The 19,783-nt window shown below is 38.7% G+C and overlaps 1 long non-coding RNA gene and 1 pseudogene across 1 annotated transcript in view; both read right to left on the bottom strand.

Moving 5' to 3' along the window:
- LOC143443836 (uncharacterized) overlaps positions 1 to 19,461 on the bottom strand; it is a 42,100-nt gene extending 22,639 nt beyond the window's left edge. Inside the window, exons 1-2 of the long non-coding RNA XR_013113129.1 lie at positions 19,127 to 19,461; positions 11,817 to 11,898 (exon numbers count right to left, since the gene is read on the bottom strand). This is a non-coding gene — a long non-coding RNA (uncharacterized LOC143443836). The remainder of the gene's footprint in view (positions 1 to 11,816; positions 11,899 to 19,126) is intronic.
- On the bottom strand, positions 14,478 to 17,423 carry LOC117717323 (pumilio homolog 3 pseudogene; annotated as a pseudogene).
- Positions 19,462 to 19,783: the final 322 nt, after the last annotated feature.

Below are 19,783 nucleotides of genomic sequence, written 5' to 3'. Positions count from 1 at the left end.
TGGGTTCCATTTTCTGGTCTACAACTCTGCCTGCTTTTCTGGAGGTTCACAGGCAGCAGGTGTAGCAGGTAAACATATCCCCAAGCCCTTGCCCACCAAATACCCAACATAAGCATAACCAACAGCTGAAAACTGCACCCTTTCCCTTGGGTTCCATTTTCTGGCCAACTCTGCCAGTTTGATCAGAGGCTAGCCAGCACCAGAGACACCAGGATGACACGCTGCCACCAGGGACTCAAGGCCATATTGGCATAGGGGACTCCAGGGGCAAGGTTAGCACCCAAAACCTCAGAGACCACACAGGCCACAAAAATCCAGTGGAAACATCCTACTGGACCTGAAGAATCACTAGTCACCAGAATCCCACTCCACTCAGGCCTGAAAACTGAGAGGAAAGAGAATCCAAGGGGAAAAAATACAAAAAACAAACAAACAAACCACCTATCCAACAAAAATAAACTGAGAAATTGGCATCTAAACCACAACATTGAGATAATTAGAGGCCAGCATAAGAATAAAATCAACAATAACCAAGACAATATGGCACCACCAGAGCCAAGCTATCCTAATACAGCAATCCCTGAATATTCTAGCATAACTGAAGCACAAAAAAAATTATCTTAAAACCAATGTTATGAAGATGATAGTGGCCTTTAAAAACGAAATGGGTAAATCCCTTAAAGAAATACAGGAAAATACAAACAAGTGAAGGAAATGCATAAAACTGTTCAAGACCTAAAAATGAAAATAGAAGCAATAAAGAAAACACAATCGGAGGAAATCGTGGTGATGGAAAACCTAGGTAAGAGAATAGAAACTACAGATGCAAGCATCACCAGCAGAATACAATAGATGGAAGAGGGAATCTCAGGCATAGAAGATATGATAGAAGAAATTAATACATTGGTCAAAGAAATGTTATATCTGAAAAGTTTCTGACACAAAACATCCAGGAAATCTGGGAGACTATGAAAAGACCAAACCTAAAAATAATAATAGAAAGAAAAATTTCAAAAATATCATAGAAGAAAATCTACCTAACATACTGAGAGAGATGCAAATAAACCTACAAGAAGCTACAGAACACCAAGTAGATTGGCCCAAAACAGGAAATCCTCTTACAAGGGATAAAGGCCAAGTAACATTTGAAGGCAGACTTATTAGACTTATAAGCCAAAAAGAGCTTGGACAGACAGGTGTCTTGCAGTCTCTAAGAGACCATAGATGTCAGCAGACTACTATACTCAGCAAAATTTTCAATCACCATAGATGGAGAAAACAATATATTCCATCCATGATAAAACCAAATTTAAATTATATCTTCTCAAAAACCAGCCCTACAGAAATTACTAGAAGAAAACTCCAACCAGAAATGTTAACTATACCCAAGGGGGAAAAAAAAACAGGAAATAAATAAATTTACACTAGAAAAGCCAAAAGAATGGAAACACACACACACCCTGCCACCAACAACATCAAAATAAAAGGATTTAACAATTATTGGTCATTAAAATCTTTCAACATCAGTAGATACAAGAACAGGATCCATCATTCTGCTACACACAAGAAAGACATTAAGAAAATCATTAAGAGGCATTAAGAGGTATCACCTTGGGCAGGAAAAAGATTTCCCAAGCAAATGGACCAAAAATCAAGCTGGAGTGGCTATTCTAGTATCTGATAAAATAGGCTTTTAACCAAAATTAATTAAAAGCGGTACAGAAGGACACTTCATATTCATCAAAAAAATTGAGACACTATGATGTCTCAATTCTGAATATCTATGCCACAGATGCAAAGGAACACACATTTGTAAAAGAAATACTACTAAAGCTTAAATCATACAAAGAACACCACATTAATGGTGGAAGTCTTTAAGACCCCACTCTCACCAATGGACAGTTCATCCAGACAGACATCAAACAGAAATAATGAAACCAGCCAGCGCTATGAATCAAATAAACCTAATAGATATCTACAGAACTTTTCACCCAAATAAAAGCAAAAGCACCTTATGCAATTTTCTCAAAAAAAAACCTAACCTTATACTCAATCACAAAATCAGTCTCAACAGATAGAATAAAATTGAAATAATCCCCTGTATCTTATCAGACCACCATGGATTAATACTGGACTTCAACAGTGACAGAAACAACAGAAAGCCTACAAACTCATGGAAACTGAACAAGTCTCTACTCAATGACCACTGGCTCAATAAAGAAATAAAGAAAATGAAGACTTTATAGAACTCAATGAAAATGAATGTGCAACATTTCCAAACCTATGAGACACAATGAAAGCACTGCTGAGAGGAAAGTTCGTAGCATTAAGTGTGTTTATAAAGAAATTAGTGAGATCTCATGCTAGTTACTAAACAGAATACCCAAAAGCTCTAGAACAAAAAGAAACAAACATAACCAAGAGGAATAAATGGCAGGAAATAATCATACTCAGAGCTGAAATCAATAAAATAGAAACAAAGAAAAGATTGCAAAGAATTAATAAAACAAAGAACTGAATATTTGAAAAAATAAAAATAGGGAAACTTAAATAAATTTTCAACCTCCTTAATCATCAAGAAAATGCAAATCAAAAGGATGCTGAGAGTCTATATTACACCTACCAGAATGGCCAAGATCAAAACCTCACATGATGGCATATGCAGGCAAGGACGTGGAGCAAGGGGAATACTACTCTATTGCTGGTAGGAGTGAAAACTTGTACAACCATTTTGGAAATCAATATGAAGATTTTTCATGCTGGGAATAGTTCTACCCAAGTCCCAGCAATACCACTCCTTGTCATATACCCAAAAGATGACCCACTATACCACAGGTACATTTGCTCAACTATGTTCACAGCAGCTTTATTCATAAAAGTCATAAACTAGAAACAACATAGATGTCTCTCAACTGAAGAATGCATAAAGAAAATGTAGTGTATCTAAGCAGTAGCAGACTATTCGGTCATTAAAAACAAAGACGTCACAAATTTTGCAGGCAAATGGACAGAACTAGAGAATATCATCCTAAGTAAGGTAACCCAGACCCAAAAGAACATGCATAGTATGTACTCATTGATAAGTGGATATTAGCAATAAAGTACAGAACACCCAGGCTACACTCCACAGTCCCAAAGAAGGTAAACAAGAAGGTAGCATAATAGAAGACACTTGAATCTCACTTAGAAAGGGGAATAAAATAGTCATAGAATGCAGATGTGGGAAGGGACATTGGTGGGAGAGGGGATGAATAAAGGAATGAGGGGGTCAAGAAAGGGCCAGGAGAATGAATGGAAATCTGCAGCTGGCAGGGGTAGAGAGTTGGGGGGTGGGGGGAGCTTAAGAACATGCCAGGAGAATGAATGGAAATCTGCAGCTGGCAGGGGTAGAGAGTTGGTGGGGGGAGGGGCTTAAGAACATGCCAGAGACCTGTAATGGTAGTTCTCTGGGGTAAATAGGAGTGACTACCTGAGACTTACAGCAGTAAAGATGTGGAACCTGAAGTGTTGACCTCCTGTGGCCTGGCAGGAATCCCAGTGGAGCAATAAGAATACCAAAACCCACCCACAAAACTTTCAGCCCAAAATTTATCCTTTATATAAGAAATACAGGGAAGGGAGATGAATCAGAGACCTAAGGAATGGCCAATCAATAACCAGCCCAACTTGAGAACCATCCCATGAGAAAGCAATAATCCCTGATACTCTGTTATGCTTGAAGACAGGAGCCTAGCATAACTGTCCTCTGAGAGGCTCTACCCATCAGCTGACTGTAGCAGATGTATCAACCCACAGCCAAACATCGGATGGAGCTCAAGGACTCTTATGGAAGAGTTGTGGGAAGAATTGAGGACCCTTAAGGGGATAGGAACTCCACAGAAGACCAACACAGTCAACTAAACTAGAAGAATAAATATGGTCTTAGGCCCCTTTGCACATATGTAGCAGAAGTGTAGCTTGGTCTTCATGTGCTTCCCCCCAACAACTGGAGCAGGGCCTATCCCTAAAGCTTTGTCTGTGGAACACATTCCTCTAACTGGTCTGCCTTGTCTGGCCTCAGTGGGTGAGAATGTGCCTAGCCCTAAAGAGACTTGACATGCCAGGATTGGGGGATACCCAGAGGGAACCTCCACCCTTTCAGAGGGGAAGGGGAGGGGGAGGCATTATGTGAGGTGGGATAGGAGGGCAGCAATTAAGATGTCAAGTAAATAAAAAATTAAAAACTGCTAAAAAGATCAACAATTAATAAATGGGACTTCATGAAACTGGAAAGCTTCAGTAAGGTAAATAACACCGTCAAAATTACAAAACAGCAAACTTCAGAATAGGAAAATATTTTTAACAACTCCACATTTGACAGACGGCTGACATCCAAATATATATATATATATATATATATATATATATATATATATATATATATATATTTAAAAACTCATGAAACTAGACATTAACAAATGTCTAAAAGTGGATATTAGTCAAAACGTACAGGATAGCCATACTACAACCCACAGACCCAAAGAAGCTAAAAACAAGGAGAGCCCAAAGAGGGACTCTTGAATCTTACTGAGAAGAGGAAACAGATTAGCTATCAGGAGATGGAGACATGGAGGGAGGGAAGGGACTTGGTTGGGGAAGGGGTAGGAATGGGAACAGGAGGGATCAGGTTTGAGGAGGAAAGGGAGAGACAACTGGAAGGGGGACTCATCTCTAGGATGAACTAGAAACCTAGGGCAATGGAAACCCCCAGGAATCTATAAGGGTAACCCTAAGTCACTTAGCAACTGGGGATACAGAGCCCAAAATGTCAATCTCCTGTAACTAGGCAAGACTTCCAAAAACGGGATTGGGACACCAACCCAACCATGAAACCTTATACCCACAATTTGTCCTGCCTACAAGAGGTGCTGGTGGGAAAGACTGAACAGAAATTGAGTGAAGAGTCAACCAAGGACAGTCACAGCTTGAAACCAATGCTCTGAGAGGGAGGCCACCCCTGAAACTGTTAATAATATTCTGCTGTACCTGCAGACAGGAAGCTAGCATAACTGTCATCAGAAAGGCTTCATCAAGCAATAGATGGAAACAGAAGCAGAGACCCAAGCCTAACATTAGGCAGAGCTTGGGGAATCCTGTGGAAGGGAAGGAGGAAGGATTGAAGGAGCCAGAGGAGTCAAAGACACCACAAGAAAACATAAAGAATCAATTAAGCTGGGCCCATAGAGGCTTAGAGACAATGAAATGCCAACCAAAGAGCATGCACGGGACAGACCTGGGCCTTCTGCACATATGGAACAGTTGTGTAGCTAGGTCTTCATGTGGGATTCCTAACAGGGGAGAAAAGGCTCTTTCCCCCCCAGAGCGCCTGTGTGTCTGCCAGAGAGGAGGGAGTGGATCGTGGAACCAGGGGAATCTGGTCTGATTGGGAGTGAGGGCCAAGTGTATGGAAGAGAGAAAGCCTTCCTTGGGAGTCATAGGCAAAGCTCTTTAGTTGAAGGCCTTCCCCGTGGTAATCATTAATGAAGCAGCAATCTGAAATGATCCCTATTTGTTCATATTGTTTTATTTTATGGTAGATGTACATGTATGCGCTTTATTCAGGGGACACTAGAGATTATATATCTTTGGGCGGTGGGGAGGAATACCCAGGAATGGAAGCTCGTTGGCTGAAGGCTCAAGGCTATCTAGGTATCACATTAGCATGGAGAAGAACTCCAGGTATAAACCTTTCTAGTTCTCCATTCATGTTGTCACAAATGCTAACTTATTCGGTGTGTGTGTGTGTGTGTGTGTGTGTGTGTGTGTGTGTGTGTGTGTATGTGTGTATGTGTGTGTGTGATATCATTTATCCATGCACCAATTCATCTAGGTTGTTTCTATATCTTGGTAATTGGCGATAGCTCTGGAGTGGGCATGATAGTGGAGATGTCTCCTTAACATCTTGACATTTCTTTGTGATATATATTCAGAAATAAGACAGGCAATACAGCAGTTCAAGTTTCAACTTTTTGAGACTTATCCATTGATATGTTAGTAAATTAGGCTGCGGTGATGTATATTCCCATTTCTCCACACCTTGAGCAGCACTTAAACTTAGCTGATATTGTTACTGTAATAGCTGTTCCTACTCAGAAGACAGATCTCCTGATGTTCGGCTTACATTTCCCTGATGATTAAGTGAAACTAAACATTTTTACATGCATATTAATTATTTGTATGCCTTCTTTAAAAAATGCCTATCATTGCCCATTTTTAATTGGGTTGTTATTCATTTAGAGGAATTTATACCCTGAATGTCAACTCTGTCAAATCCATGACTAGTAGGTTTTTTATGACTCCTAATTTATTTGAGTTTAGTGATGAGCAACGTCTACTTAAGAATTCTTACTAAAATCCTAATATCATATCCTATCATAGACTCATTCAAGAACCTCAATTATTGTAGATTCTTTCTTTGCAATTTTTTTTGTTTTTATTATTTTTGCTTTACTTTCTTTTTTCCTCTTACCAACCTTATCATGTCATCTCTGCCTTCATTTGACTTATTTATAGAAATTTCATACCATTTACCAGATTGATCATTTTAATACTAATGATGTCTCTCTCCATCTCTACAGACTCTCATTAACATACTCTTGATCCCTTTTATTTGTCTTCTATGTCTTAAAATAATTTTATCACTGAATTTTGTACTTTGAAGAAGTGATCCATGCCTTCTCAAGTTTTGTTTTCTTTGTTTATTTTTGCTTGTTTGTTTTTAAGGAATCTCTGCCAGTATACTAATTAATTATTCTGTGTTGATTTATATTTTACCCTAGCTCTTCTATGGAAGCTAGTCAAAAAAAAATTTTTTTTACTAATATTGAATTTAGCTCAAAAATGTTTTAAATGTTGATTATTAATATCAATATTAATATATTCCCCCTTAAAAGCAGCTACCAGCACTGAAAAAAATCACTAGAAAGTATTAGTGACTGTCAAAGACTGTCAAGTGACTCACTAAGGACTAATCTGTAGAAAATAAAGTAACATCAAGCATTGTGCAGTCTCAATCTTGTCATTCATCCTTACTGTTATTATTTTTAATTTGGTTATATGTATACCCTTAATTTTATGCTATTTTGCAAATGTTCCCATCAATATATACACAAACACATGTATGTCTGATAGATAATAAAGTGAGAGAAAGTTAAGACTGGTTTTATAGAAATGAGTCAGATTCCCATACCTGAAAATAAAATGCATAGCTCAATTCATATGCCGAGTCAAGTTAATCAATTTAAAATTCAATTGCCCACAAGTAACTGATTAGGGAACTAACAATCAATAAATTTTTTTTGGACTAACACTCATACAGTATTTGTTCTAAGAATATTAGACCAAAGTTGTTAGATGTATAGATCAAAGATTCTAGATGTGGGTAAGTACATGTACCATTTACCCATGAAGTTATATGGTATAAATTTATCTCCAAAACAACATTTCACCTTATATAAGGGTTGATACGAATACAGTCAATAAGAATTTGGTAAGCTGGAAATGATTATTATTATTATTAATGTTTATTAATTATTGTTATTATTATAGAAGAAGATACTCTGCGTTTAGAGTTCCAGAATGGAATGGTCCCCGATGGCAGAGTCAAGGCAGCAGGTTCTTCTTATTCTTTCATTTCGTATTTTCTTGGAAGTTTCATTGATAACCTCTATTAATTGTGGAAAATATTTTGGTATACTGGATGTCAATAAGCATGCCAGATAGAGAAACAAGTATTATGGACAACATATCCCAAGTGTCTTAGTCACTGTTCTATTGCTGTGAACAGACACCATGACTAAGACAAATCCTTTAAAATAAAGCATTTAATTGGTCTACAGTTTCTGAGGTGTAGCCCATTATCATCATGCTGGATGAACATGGCAGCTGTCACCACAGACATGGTGTTAGAAAAGCAGTTGAGTTACAACCTCCTAGATGAGAGAGAGAGAGAGAGAGAGAGAGAGAGAGAGAGAGAGAGAGAGAGAATCAGTTGAATTATAACCTCCTGGATGAGAGAGAGAGAGAGAGAGAGAGAGAGAGAGAGAGAGAGAGAGAGAGAGAGAGAGAGAGATTGGCATGGGCTATTGAAACCTCAAGGCCCACTCACAGTGACATACTTGCTCCAACAAGGCCACACCTCCTAATTCTTCTAATGCTATCAAAGAGTTCCTCTTGGTGATGACTAAGCATTTAAAAATATGAGCCTGTGGGCCATTCTTATCCAAACCACTAGACCCCTAGGCAAAGATTTCTATGCAGATATAAAGAGTGTTTACGTGAAGCCTACAAAATAACCACAGCATCAATGAAAGCTGAAGTTGGAGCTGTTCCATTCATATACTGAACCCATTATGTGCAATGAAATGCAGCTTATAGTGATGTCATGGAGAGAGATGTGAAGAAATAAAGAAAATTACCACAAAAAAGCAAAAATATTGTATATATGCATATGGAACACTGAAGTTCTCTCAGTCCTTCTGGCACATACTTGCTTTAACCTTGCAACTAAGATGAGGCTGACAGGACAGCACCATTACCTTGGAGCTTCTGGAAACACACATCACAGACTTTACTCAATGACCTTACTGTAATGAGTCAGAGTCTCCGTATTGACTCTGATTCATACTTTAAAGTGCTTACTGGGAAAAGCTCTACATTTTATAAGATACCATAATACACTAGTAGCAAATAATCCTAGGTAGGACTTAGGATCAGACCATTGTTGCTGGAAGCAGAACAGTGTTCTCTTTATGCATCAACACTAGTAGCATAACAGGATACTTTATTCTTGCTTTGATTCATATTGACAACATTATGAACACAGGCAAAGATGAGAAACTCAGAACTCTATTGGGTTTGCAAAATATTCCTCGGGGTACACTTCAGCTCTCAACAGCTGTGCACGCAGATCTCCATGCTAGTGTTCAAAATGTGTGAAAGAGGATCCGTGAGTCAGAAGAGAAAATGCTATTACCTTCAATGCTATCACTCAAAAGTTTGGTCTCTACCCAGGAAAATATCACTGCTGATACTAGGTTAAAATTAGAAGCACATCCAGCTTCCCATACAGTACTGAATATTGTAGCACAGATAGGGAAACATGAGATTAATTTGAGAAATTAACTGTAATCCTGTTTAGTTCTATTTTAGAAATAAAATAAAAGTATGCTCATTTAAAATCCAGCTTTCAGAGCTGATTAACCTTTTTCTCTTGAAAAACAGCAATGGTGTTTGAAGCCTCCAGAGCATAATCATTTAACTCCCCACAAAGGTTACTATTCTAAACCTCATGGTCTGCCCAGATCTATGGGATTATGTAGAACACAAAGAGTCATAATGATACCTGACCTGGCTCCATGGGTCATGGCAGAACACACTGAATTAATGAACTTTCTTGGGGTACCAGTCCCTGTAACCTACATCAGTGACCCATAAGAACAGGGCTAAATCTTCTTGGGAAAAAAATCAGAATAGAAGCAATAACCAGAGGCCTATTTTGGGCTGAGTATGGAAAGTCTTACCTTCTGTGCTAAATTATATGCTTAGCTAGGTAGTGAAAATGTGTTTCTTTAAGACCCAGTGTCTCAGTAGGCTTGGACTTCACTTTGCCTTGATGCCTGGTCATGGTCAGAAAGAAGCTGCAGTTGTTTATTATGGATTATGTGTACACATCAGCAAGGTAGTATCCATCTCTGTCCTTCCTATCAGACATCACAAGGTTAACGTGGACGATGCTACCTGAGTACTAATAATGTATGGAAGCTGCTGCTAAGCAGAGCAGGGTAGAGAGGTATATGAGTAGCTGAGAAAGTGCGTTCCCTTGCTGGAATATGCATGCAAAGAGGATCGATAGACTGAGATGCATATCCTTGTAATTTCAGGTACAAGAGGTTGACAGCTTGTATCCTTCTTGGGACACAATCAGTATTCACACTACTCTCATCTCATATATTCTTGTGCTCCAGGCACTTTTAACCACCTATGATCTAGGGGCATGGCATTTCTGTTCTCTAAAAACAAGAGCTTGAAGAGTAATGTTTTCCCATTCTTTGGGTTTGCCCATGTAAAGGAAGAGAGATTACCACGCATGGAGAGCATGCTTTTGCTTTTATCCCAATTACTGGTGACACAGTAAGAAGATGAGAAATTTTGAAAGGAAAATACTCATAACTAAAGTTTAAATCTCTTATATATTCCACTTTGCTTTTTCGTGTAAACCCCTTTAAGTGAAACGCTTTTTGAGATTTGTTATATAATCAGAGTACAAAAAAATTATAATGTTCTTCACTTCTCGATAACTAAGGACCCTCACCTCATTTTCCTTCTAGGAAAACATACAGTGTCTTCAGAGCAACTATTCAGTGCTCTCACACACGCTCACACTTTCCTTCTCACAGGGTACATTTTGGGCTGCAGACAGACATACAGAGAAGAAATACATGCCATATCATGTACTGACTACCACTTTGCATACATTTATGGAGCACCATGTGATGTGATGAAACCTACATATTATAGAATGATTACATCAAACTACGGAGTGTGTCTAGTACCTCACATGTGTCTCTTACTGCCTTTTATCATCATTATGGCTCCCAGCCTTAGCTTAAGGTCAGGCAGGACCATATCCATTGCTTCCCGATGTGAGGAATTATGTTGGTTGTGTAGGTACATCTTAGCCATTTCAAGGGAGGTTAGAATAAGTATGGCCAAGGAAGTCCCTCTGGTTGTTCATTATACTAAATGAACAACTCTGAGAGGCTTATAGTCTTGAAATGCCCACTGAGTATTTCCATTTTGTCATTCTGCTAACCTATGGGGCATATAATTTACCTAAGAGTCTCATAATATTTCTATTTTACATTCTGGGGAAAATGCACTGCTACCCAGTGCCTTTAATTCACCTGATGTACCAATGGCTATGCCTGCAAAAAGGTTTTCTGTAATCAGAGGAACTGAGCCTTTCTTAGGGACTTCAGTCATGACTGTGAAACCAGTGCTTACTTCATCCGGAACACATCTCACCACAGCTACTATGGTGCACATATTGTGTTTTCCATCTCTCGTGCTTCAGGGCTTGTTATGTAAAGTCATGTTTTGGGAAATCCATGAAACAAATCTGTTTTTGTGATGTCCCTGGCTCTTTCAGCTGAAAGCTGAAACTTTCTTTTAACTTCCCATCATTAACTTTATTAATTTTTCTCAAAAATTTTTAAAATTTTGTTTAATGTCATTTCCTCCCCTTTCTTTTCTCCCTCCAACTCTTTCCATGTCCTCTTCCATCAACTTTTCAAAGTGGTCCCCCTTAATTCCTCTATAATTCATGGCCTCTCTTCTCCTTTGATTAATGATATAAATAAATGCATGCACATATAAACAATTAAATACAACCTTTATAGTCGGTATATTATTGATTTGAAGCTTTTCTGTTTAGTACTGAATAACCTTCATCCCTGGGAAAGACTAACTCTTCCTTTCTCAGACTTGGCTGTATTTCTTTGTCTTTAGGACCCCTTGGGATTTCCCATTCCACATTAGGGTGTCTATTGGGAGTATCATTGTTTGAATCTCCTTTAGGCAGCCATATTGTTGCAATAGTGTAGGTATAGCTTCTCTATACGTGTCATTCTGTAGGTGACATTCTGTAGGTGTCATTCTGTAGGTGTCATTCTATAGGTGTCATTCAGGAAGAGAAAATCTCAAATCAGACTCCACAGTCCTTTGGAATGTTCCTTGAGCCTTAGGTACAGAAGTTGATGTATCTGTTGGCAACTTACCATCAGTTGTTTTCCGTATTTTGACCAATTATAGTCTTCATCTGTTGTTGCTTTTTTGATGAAGGGTGAGAGCCACATTTATCTGTGGGATAAGGATAAATATTTATAATGCAGGTGGAAACTATACAGGTCTAGTAAAGGGGTAATAGTAGGTTGTCTTCTAAGATTCATGACCTCACTATACCCTGACTTCTAGTACCAGATTTCCCTCCTGTTGAATGGGCCTTAAATCTAGTTAGATAGCTATTGGTTACTAACACTTTATAAGAGCCATTATAGCACCTTTAAGAATATCTTGCCATGGTGGTAAGACTATTGATTGCTTCTCCCTTTGGCATCTTTTATGGCACCTTCTGGTACTACAAAAGCTAGTCCTCAAAAACCATGCTTTCAGCTCAGATTCAGCCCAAACTGAATCTGGTGTATACAGCATCCATTACCTTCAGCACTAGGGATTTGATTTAACCCCTGGGAAGCAACCAAGGGCAACAGCAATGGCCTACATGGTTTTGGGATTCCCTTGAACTATCTTGACCTACAACTCAAAGGGAAGTTTCTCATACCTGGTCCTGGATTTTTGTTAAGTGGTTTATGGCTCTTGAAGGGATTATTGTTAGCCAAAGTATGGATATATATACACACACTTAGATGTGTTACATGTAATTTTAGGTAAATATAAAATCATATACTTATGGCTTTTTTCAAACATCCTTGAAAAGCATCCTCCTACCGTCTCTTTAGTTAATCTTTTTTCTCCCTGCTTCCCAATTAAAGTGGCCCTTCTCATTTTTCCATGCTCTATGTCCCATTTCATATCACCCTGTATGCTCCTTTTCCCCTCTCTAGAAGCCCCCAATATATTTTTTAACTTTTTGGGTTAAGATTCTTATCTCTGATATAGAGATGGAAAAGTATATGCAATAGCTCAAAGACCATGATTTTTACTTTACTTTTTTTTAGTACTTTATCTTCCATGTATAGCAAAGCAAAATAGACAACATTTACTGCAATTTCAATGATGAAGCAGAAAGAACTTGGGACATACACACTTTAATATCAAAGAATTACACTGATACACATTGCCCCTTCAACTGGCAATGCTAAACACAACTTATACATTTCATTGATATTGTAAGAGCCTTCTTGTCCAGAGTGGCAACTCTTCTCTGCAAATGTCTTTTTGTTCCTTGCCTCTGCTTCCTCCATCAGACTGTCAGCCTTCATTTCTGTTTATGGCCACTTCCAACACTTCCTTTGCCTATTTTCCAGTTTGTAATTTTTTGCCTACTTTCAGTTGAGAAACTGGATAACCATGCTTGTTAAAAATATTATCGTAAGAAAATTCATTAAAGCCCTGGCCCTAGCGGTTAAATACATGCATTTATAACCATGATGTTAACCTTGAAAGATATTTTTTCTTATTTCTGACTGTGGATTGTTTTGTCAAGGTAGGAGTTTGTCAGGAAGTCCACCACTAAATAAGAAGTTTATCAGTATAGCTTAAAACAAAGCATTATCACTCTTCTTTTTCAAAATGACACAATAAAAGCCTTGTAATTTAAACCATGGTAATCATATTTGAGCTTATGATGGAAATCAGAGCCCAGTGGTTTCTTTCCAGACATGTCTACAAAAGGCAAAGCCTCCATCAGGAAGTAGTGGGTTTTCTTACTCTGTGTTTTCTGTGAATAAAGTGTATTTCCACCTCTCTTTCCTGTAAGAACATTGATTTCAGTTACTCAAAGTTTAGAGTGATGATCCTGCTGCTCCTGTGGTGATTCCAACCAAGTACCTTCAGTTGTGAGAGATCTGGACATTAACAGTGTTAAAAAGCCATGGGCTAAAAACCCAGACATTTTCTTGTAGTTGTGTGAAAGGACCTCAGACTAGAAACATGGACAAGAATAAGAGTAAGGCAGGTAGGTGTACCAGAAAATTAACAATCATGGAAATAAGTACCTTTTCCAGTAATTACCCTCATTCAGCATCCTGGTCCCTGAGGGGAGCATCCTCCTTCACAGCTAAGGTCCTTAGCTCTGAGGATGCTCAATCTATCAGTCGTAGAGATACTGCTGGTGATGAGCAACCAGGGATTGGCTATGCAGAGACTATTCAACAACCTTCAGGACATTTTGTATTAGTTCCCGGAATGAGTGCCCACTCTGTCTACCTGTTCTTTAGTTCTTTGTTTCATTTTATTCTCTCTATCTCTCTGTCTCTCTCTGTCTCTCTCTCTATCTCCCTCCCTCCCTCTCTCTGTCTCTCTCTCTCTCTCTCTCTCACTCTCTCATTCACTTCTTATTTGTTAGTAGAAGAAATATTTTTGTTCTAGCATATAAGGGATCAAACTTATGCCTGTTCTACAAATAAAGTCCTCATTAACCTCAGTCTCCACCTCTCCTCAGCCATGCAGTGTTCACATTTGCCACCTCCTCTCTGCATAGCCCATCTTCTGCAAAGAGGATTCATAGGATTTGTCTCTAGTGTTGGATGCCACAAATAAGCTTTTTGCATAACTGGTGTGCAGTGAATAGTCAATTCATTCATTCCTTTATTTTTTCCACTTTTGGAAATAACTTTATATAAATAGGTTCTTTTACAAAGAAGAAATACATTACAGAGCTTCCATGTTATGAGTATGGTGGATTCCACCCTTACTGGGAAATGGGTTCCAGCTCCATTATCCTGTTCATACCTATGCACTCATCCTTCAAAGCAGACGTTCAACTCTACTGCTAGTGCCTTTGCTTGTTTGTTTGTTTGTTTGTTTGTTTGTTTCGTTTGTTTGTTTTGTCATGTAGAAACCAGGCTTTTCAGTACAGCTTAGACTTTGTTTATAACTTTCTGGTCACAACACTGAAGAAGGCTGGTGAGAACAATGACACCTTTGATGATGCTAGATCAGGACTTCAGGATTTTCATGCCAACATGCTTTACAAGATTTTTTTTCTTTTTTACAGAACAACCTTCTCTTCCATTTTGTCATCTTTTTATCTTGCTTTATTAATCATTTGAGAGCTAGATGTCACAGGGGATGCTTGTCAACATGAATCTCTCCATCCTTGCTACCATAATGTAGTTGCTGCTACCAAAATGTTAATGGCATCCATGGCAGGCTGAATGTCTCCAGTAGCAGATCTCACCAGCACATATGCAGAATTTATCAGTACTGCCTCCTGAGCATGTCCTTGGAGGTGGCTCAGCAAAGCTGGGGAGATGGATTCCAAGAGCTCCCATGGTAGACTACAGTGTGTTTCTTACTGTGTGCATCATCATCACCTTTTTGGGGAACCTCCATAATTTCTTGTATAACATAGGATGGGTCTCTGGACTCAATATGTAGGATAGGACATTCCTTCCATGTTTGTCATTTAGTTGTCATTTACTATGTTGGATAAGGAACTGATGATTTCTGATTTAATTATATGTTTCACCAGCTTAGTACCATCAATACAATCAAATGCCACCAGTAAAACTGAATGAGAGTACTGGCTACTAGTCACCTTTTCATCAGACTTCTTCACTGTTCTCACGCCACTTTCCTACTCTTGGGTGTACATGCCACAGGAAGCAGATGACAACAAGCACACCATCATGTTTGGGGACAGGTATAGCACTGCTTGCTGAATGACTTCAATGAGTTCTGATTGAAGTTCTGGGGAAGTGCGTGGGTTAAAAAAAAATGTTCAAGAATCCCTTATGAACCAGAGTGTGCTTAATTTGGGGCCATTGGAGTCAGAGTCTGCTTCATTTCATTCAGAATGAGCTCTAATTTTCTGGATGTACCTCTAGCACCTTGTCCAGAGTTCGGTGATCTGCTGCCTAGTAAAGCTCGCATGTGTTCCCTGAGAGCTCCCTGTCAGCATATTCCTCTAGTCCAAAATGGCTTAGTCATTGTACACATACTACACAATGGCTAGTGTCTCCGAGTGCCTCAGCATCTTCCTCACGTGGCCTTTGAAATTTGATTACCACTGCAGTTTGTGGTTCACTGCTACATGGTAGAAATTTTTAGCAATATTCCTGGAATATTTGATTTTATTCATCCAAATCTCACAACTCTTCAAAAGCCTGCACCCTCTGCTCTTTGTTGTCGTACTGAATGCAGCACAGAATCACACATGTTGAATCATGAGTAAAGGAAAAGTTTTAGTTTCCCCTTGAATCAAATTCTACAAATCACTCATCAACTTCACTCTTTTTTTTTCCTTTGTCACCTTTTCTACCAAATCCATTGCCTGGACCGTGACGCCATAGTCCTGTAGCTGAACACCCTCTGTGTTTCAGTTCTTTCTTCCTCATTTTGAAACTGCCCCATCTGGGTTTCTTGGCTGTTGATTCATCATCTCCATTGTTTAGTGTCTGCCTGGAATTTTCTCTGCTTGTTGAATTCATCTGCCTCCTGTGATTTGTGGCTTGCTCTTGAGCTGCGCCATGCCCTTGTTGGTAGGTTTTGTGGCACCTTTCTCAAAGTTCCTACATAAAATTTTAGACTCATCTTCCTTAACAAAACTGTTAAGGAATGTTGGGTTGTTTTTGAAGAGCAAGAATTAATGTTTATGTGAAATATATTCTCTTCTTGTGATGTCTTTGGACTCTTTCCTCTGACTTTTTTTGCATTTGACTTCCATCTTAGCAACTCATACACATGGGGCAGAGGCACACAGAGCTAATTCATTTATTCCCTTACAAAAAAAGTCTATACACTTAGTACTGGATTAATAAGTTAATACTGTCCTTCTCTGTGTATTATCTATCACTGAGTAAAATAGAAATTAGTTTTAGCAGCTTAAAAAATAAAAATTAATATCAGGAATTTTAATGTCTCTTGTCGATTTATAATCCAATGGATAACATGATTTGGTAAATTCCCAGTTATGTTGTACTGTGATGAGTACTGCCACAGGTAGACCCAGCCAGAGAGGAGTAAGATATGACATGGGCATGTGGGCTGAGTGTTCATAGAATGGCTAGGAGGATATTAGAGGTAGGACGAATAGCCTTGGTGGGAGTGTGGCAGTGGTGAGCATGAGCTTCTCATATTCTGAGAACAGGAAGTGAGATTGACCAAAGCACCAGACCCTTTGGCCTACAAGCTATCACCATGTCTGAACCAAGGCCATGGCTCCTAGGTACTGCTTATCTGGGCAGGAAGGTTATATGAGGAGTACTCCAAGGTGGTGTAGATACCACCGGAAGACAAGTTTGATAAAGACTCCCTGGAATGCCTACCATACTCTTCTTGGGACTAGTTAAAGTCTAACATGCTTCTGCCCAATCCCTGCTTCAGCCTTTCTTTCTTTTATTTGAGATTTGACGTGCATAGTTATCTAGAAGCTCTCTCATTCTCTACCAGCTTTTCCCCCATTTTCTCTCACAGATATATTCTCTGATAAATTCATTACATAGTTAATCTAGATTTGGTGTTGACTTACCAGTGACCCTGGACTAACACAGGGAAAGAAAGGCTCCTACAAAAACCTTTTATTGAAGACAATTTATTGAGAAAAGATGTTAAATCATTTTGCTAAGGATACATTGTTAGAGTAGAAAGTTTTGTGGATGTATCACTACTTACGTGATATATAGTCCTTTACCTGCATCCATGTTTCTCTTGGATAATTCCAGTAGACTATACCCTTTATTTCCCTTATTTATAGCATAACCTGACAGATTTTTCCTAGATAATCAACATCTAAGCAGATGTTTATAATAACTATTTATATAGAATTGGAAGAATTTATAATTTTTGATATATATATATATATATATCAATTGGGAGCATAATTATTATTTTTTATTTATTAGATATTTTATTTACGCTTCAGATGCCATCCCCTTTCCCCATCCCCCCCTTAGAAAATCCCTATCCCATACCCCCTTTTCCTTTTTACATTTATACATTTTTTTAAAAAAAATGTTAATCATAGGCTTTATAAGTTTGGAATTGTTCAATCAGAGGTGTAACCCACTAACCAACCTAGATATAACAACTATCTTTGACTGGTGGAGATACATGAACATCTGCCTCCCTGTCTCCCCCCTCTTTCTCTCTTTCATCATCTAGCTTCTCCTCTCCTTCTTCTCCTCTTCTTACTCCTTTTCTTCCTCTCAGTACTCCTCCCACCTTAGCTTCTCCTACATATCACCCTTCCTGTTAAAATGAAACTTTTCTCACAAAATACAATTAGAGCATAATTATGCCAATTTGTACCAGTGAGGTACAAGATAGTCCTAATACCCAGCCCATCCTTTTGTTGACTAACCAGCACCTCTGTCATCTATCCTAACTAAAACATTTAGTTCTGAACCTGGCTTTAGGATGAATGTCAGCTGACGACCATCCACTCAAATCTTTTCTCTTAAGGTAAATAGAACCAATTTCATAAGGTAAATTCAACCCCGTCAGAAATCCAGAATGACTGAGTTAACTATAATTGTGGGAAGCACAAAGCATAGCTTCTAAAACTTAGCCAATTTATAGAGACCTCTGAACACCTGGACACTCGCTCTACTTCAAAACGTTGGAGCATCTGTTCTTCTGCCTTCTGGCCCAGGATCATCTGACAGACCTTAGTGCTGCAGAATTATTAAGGGCTGATTACTCTGTCTAGGCAGATATAATCAGATGACTATTCTGCAAGTGTGTCCTTTTCTGGACAGTAATTTGTCTGTAGAAGGGAAATGGCAATTCTTGCCTAGTGGCTTTCTCACCACAACTGGAGTAACTCCAAGGATGCTCAATTTCTTCTTAGAATACAATATAGGAAGCTGTCTGGAGCAGACAGGTCTCTAATGAAAATGAACATTAATACTGAAATGTTTGTCATGTCAATTCTAAGGATTTCTGATGTTTTGAAAACCAACTATCCATGTAATCTGGACTGTTGCCTGTTAACTCCACTCAGCTATTTCTAAATAAAACATAGAGAACACCCTTATAATAAACTCCAAGTCATGAATTTGCTATAGTCCCTTAACTCACAGGCTGACCATCTCAAATCAGTTAAAAAAAGTTAAAGAAGGACTGGGTCTAAGCTTTGTATTCCTAAGTGTGTTATACTGGTACAATGCCTATGAGAGTAACAATATTCATCTCACTCTTATATCACTAAGAAGCTCATGCCAATGAAAACCTTAAAATTTGTAAACAAAGTAAATTGGTGCCATTTAAGAATTTATATCTTCATCTTGATATTAATTATACAGATTTCTACTAATAGGTTATGGCTACGCAATTAACCCCTAGGTAATCCTCTCTATTCCCACAAAACCACTACTTTTCCCTAGAAAGACAGTCCAACATTTACCACTTTAGTCCCCAAGCCCAGGGAATAGGGGTGCTGACTCTTCATTAGCTTTTTCAAGCTGATTATGAGCGTTGAGATATTAGAAGAGGAGTGGGGGGGAAGAGCAAATTGACAATCCTCTGATGCTGTGTCTTCACTGCCTCCAGATGGAATTCCCGGACCTCAGAGGTTTGAGCAGGTCTGCCCAGCTTGCTTGTTGAGTAGATACACCAAGGCTGATCATTCTGCAATATACAATTCTCAAAACAAATTTTAGTATCAAGATAGTTTTTTTTAAAGAGGGCTGACATTTTATTAAGAATGTTGGTTCTAACCGCTTTTCTATTTTTCCCCTCTTTTATTGGATATAATATTTACATTTCAAATTTTATCCCCTTACCGCATTTCCCCCACCACCCAGGAACCCCTTATCCCATCCCCCCTCCTCCTGCTTCTTTGAAGGTGTTTACCCACCTACCCCCAGGTCCCTTCCCCACCCTCAAATTCCCCCCCTCAGTGCTCAGCCTTCAGGGTACCAATGACCTTGTCTCCAACCTATGCCCAACAAGGCCATCCTCCCCTACATATCCATCTGGAGTCATGTGTCTCTCCATATGTGGGAGCATAATTATTAAAACAAAAGGTTAAAATATTAGTGTTATAACAAATTAAGTACAT

This window comes from Arvicanthis niloticus, chromosome 11 (assembly GCF_011762505.2).
Source record: "Arvicanthis niloticus isolate mArvNil1 chromosome 11, mArvNil1.pat.X, whole genome shotgun sequence".
NCBI lineage: Eukaryota > Metazoa > Chordata > Mammalia > Rodentia > Muridae > Arvicanthis > Arvicanthis niloticus.
This window is presented reverse-complemented; position numbering and strand designations above follow the sequence as displayed.